A 3,929-nucleotide genomic window follows, 5' to 3' on the forward strand; every position below is an offset into this window, starting at 1 on the left:
GGTGAAAGAGGAGGCTCCATCCTCCCCCTCTGCCGTTTCTGGGGGGTCCCCGCAGAGCTCCCCTGCTGCTGGCCATCCTGAGGAGCCTCCGAGGTCCCTGTCGCCCCTCACCCTGGCTGCGGTGGTCTCTGGTCCCAGAGCTGAGGAAGAGGCTGAGAGGCCCAGCTCCCCCGAGGCCCCAGGCTCCCCTCAGTCCCCGGGGTCCCCCGAGGCCCCGGGCTCTCCTCAGTCCCCGGGCGTCCCTCAGTCCCCGGGCTCCCCTGAGGCCCTGGGCTCCCCTGAGGCCCCGGGGTCCCCTGAGGCCCCGGGCTCCCCCGAGGCCACGGGCTCCCCTGAAGCCCCAGGCTCCCCTGAGGGCCTGAGCTCCCCTGAGGCCCTGGGCTCCCCCGAGGCCACGGGCTCCTTCCAGACGTGCAGCGCCCCCCAGATGTGGCGCTCCCTCCAGACGTGGAGCTCTCCCCAGACGTGCAGCCCCCTCCAGACGTGGGGCGCTACCCGCCACTCTCGCCGAGACCCGCTCTCCAGGAAGGCCGCCTTGGTGCTGCAGTTCCTGCTGAACAAGTACAAGCTGAAGCAGCCCATCCTGAAGGCCGACATGCTGAAGCTCATCCGCAGGAAGTACAAGGAGCAGTTTCCGGAGATCCTCAGGATGTGCTCTGAGCGCCTGGAGCTGGTGTTTGGCCTCGACCTGAAGGAGCACGACGCCAGCGCGCAGTCCTACCTCCTGGTCAGCAAGCTGGATCCCAGCGAAACCAATCTGAGCGGCGGCTGGGGCTTGCCGAGGAACGGCCTCCTGCTGCCGCTCCTGGGGGTGATCTTCTTGAACGGCAACTGCGCCCCCGAGGAGGAGATCTGGCAGTTCCTGAGTTTGCTGGGCGTCTACAAGGGGAGGAGGCACTTCATCTTCGGGGATCCCTGGAAGCTCATCACCCGAGATTTGGTGCGCGAAAAGTACGTGGAGTACCGGCAGGTGGCTCAGAGCAGCCCTCCACGCTATGAGTTCCTGTGGGGCCCCAGGGCCCACGCTGTGACCAGCAAGATGAAAGTGCTAGAGTTTTTGGCCAAGGTCAACGATACCGTGCCCAGTGCCTTCCACTCCCATTACGAAGAGGCTCTGAAGGACGAGGAAGAGAGGGCCCAAGCCCGCGCTGCGGCCAGGGCTGGTGCTACCGCCAAGGCCAAGGCGCAGGCCCAGCCCAGCCAGGCCGCCAGCAGCTCCTGCCACCCTCAGGTCTGAGGCAGGTTTTCACTCAGGTTGACTGGGGCTGCCAGCCTGCGAAGCTGCAAGCAGTGCCCTGGCTGGAACAGGCCCCGTGCCTAGCTTCCTTGTGTTGCGGGTATACATAAGTAGCATAGAGATTTTTTCGTTTAGATTCGCAGTTGAAGTTGATGCATGAAATGACTCACACATTTACTGCCCTTTGTCAGCTTTTTGCATACTAGTTTGAGGTTTTGTAAAACAAATGAAAATCCTTGAATCCTTCTTAGCGAGCCAAACCAAGATGGCACGGTGCTGTTGTGGTTGTGCTTGGAAACGTACAAGGCCCCCATTGGACAATTGTGAGGATCACGGGATAGAGCAACCTTGGCTTCCTTGATTCCTGTTAGTCTTTTGGTCTGTTCTTGGATTTCCTTATTCCTTTCAGTCTTTCATTTGTAACATTAAAAGATACACGCCTGGATTGGCTGAGCTTATTCACGAATGGGCAAGAGATTAAACCCTGTTGAATTTGACCTCTTGTCAACTGGCTCTTTTGTTCCTCGGACGTCCATTGAGCATGTGCCCTTTGGAGGCTTCGTGCCAGGACTGGGCATGTTGAGACAAAGAAGACGCATGCCTGCTCCTAGCATTCCAGAGCCTAAGAGCAGCGATCATGAAAGGAAGATGGGAGATCGGCTCCGAGGCCTAGAGAACACTAAGGGGTGGGGTGGGCAGTGCCCTCCCACGGGGCAGTCTGGGCCTTTGGGAGGCAGTTAGTGGTTAGGTGCTGTGGTGAGCTAGATGAGGCCACCGGGCTGCTGAGGCTCCGTGTTCCCGGGCTAAGCCTGGGGTGGAAACTGCTCTTAAGGGCTATTGAGGGATGGTGGGTCAACCCGAGAAGCCCCCCTGTGGCAGCTTGGGAGGGGTCCTGGTTCCTGTCCCCTATGCTGGTGAACACAGTGAGCACAGCGGGCGTGTATGCACATCGTGAGCAGAGAGTTCCAGGGACGCAAGGGGACGCTTCCCGGAGGTGGGGTGCACAGCAGCCACTGGGAGGGCTCCCTTCCTTGGTCTGGGGCAGCGGGGGCCCACTCCATTAAAAGGGGCTGCAGATTCGCCTGTCTTGTGTGTCCTTTGGCAAAATCTGAGCAAGTGTTTAGATTTTTAGTGGTGGTTAAATGAATGAAAATGGGCGGTTTAGAGGAAGAGCGGACGGGAGGGAGGGACGCTATTGGTCATTGTTTTCATTTGCTAAAGGCTACCAAGGCAGTTGGTTTTTACAGTGGGGATTTATTAACTTAAAAACTTCCAGTTTGGGAGTGGAGTCGGCTCAAGCCGTTGAGTGCCCGCCTCCCACACGGGAGGTCCTGGCTATGGTTCCCAGTGCCTCCTGAAAAACTAAAAACAAACAACAAGCACAACAAATGATCAGTCCAACTCAGGGGAGCTGATGTGGCTGAGTGATTGAGTGCCTGCTTCCTGCGTATGAGGTTTCGAGTCTATCCCAGGCCCCTGGTGCCTAAAGAACAAAACAAAACAAAAAACTTAGAGTTCTGAGCCCATGAAAATGTCCAAATGAGGGCATCATCAGAAAACTGGCCGCCAGAGTCTCCGGTCACTTGGCTAAGCACACGGAGGCACCTGCTGGGGCTCCCCTCCTTCTCTAGGTCTCATTGCTTTGAGCTTCTGGCTTCCTCTCTCCTGGGTTCTGTTGATTTCAGCCTCTTGCTGTGATGGCATTCTCTGTGCTCCTGTGGCTTTCTCTCTTTCTCTGCAGCTTTTTTATATATTCATCCTGTTTGTAAAGGACTCCGTGGGGTAAGAGGATTAAGACCCACCGTAGGGGCAGTGGATTTGGCTCAATGGATAGAGCGTCCACCTACCACATGGGAGGTCCAGAATATAAGCGGACACAGAAGAACACACAGCAAATGGACACAGAGAGCAGGCAAATGGGGGTGTGGGTCGTTGGGGCGGGAAATGGGAGAGAAGTAAAAAGTAAATTAAAAAAAAAAAGACCCACCCTCGGCCATGCCCTATGGAAGTGATTCAATCACATGGCCCTTAAGTGAATCGACACAAAAGGTCCCACCTCCAGTAGGTTCATAGCCACAGGAATGGATTAATTTGAGACCATCATTTTCTGGGGAGTACAAAAGCCTCAAACTGCCACAGCCATTGACACACACTGTAGCAGATTTACATTGTCTCTAGCTCGGGAAGTCTACCTCGTATTCTCATGAAATGACTTCATCTCCTGGGAAAATGTTAGTTGGACTTGCTAAGCAGAGTTTGGGCTGATTCCGTTCTCTATGTTCTAGAATGCTGCACATTCTCTGACTTCTCCTGGATTAAAAACAAAATTTTTTTTTCGAGTCTGCTGTGTAGTATCCTCTGGGGTCACATGAATGATAGAAATAGCAGCCATTCTTTAAATCTCAATGCAGTGCAGCCCCTGGGCCTAGTGTGCTACACTACATGCACTCCAACAGTCCCATAAGACCAGCTCGTCAAACCCACTTCACAGATGCAGAAACTGAGCCTCACAAAGTTTGGTAAGCGTCTTGAGTCACATGGCTGCTAAGTGACAGGCCTGGGACTAACCTAATCTGCATCCGCTAGAGCCCTCACTGTTCTGCCCCTCCCAGCCGTAGGCAGACTCGTGTCTCTTAATTCACTTTTCTTCCCATTACTCCAAAATGTATCCCAGGCAATAAAAGGGAATCTG

The sequence above is a fragment of the Dasypus novemcinctus genome, chromosome X (assembly GCF_030445035.2).
Source record: "Dasypus novemcinctus isolate mDasNov1 chromosome X, mDasNov1.1.hap2, whole genome shotgun sequence".
Taxonomy (NCBI): Eukaryota; Metazoa; Chordata; class Mammalia; order Cingulata; family Dasypodidae; genus Dasypus; species Dasypus novemcinctus.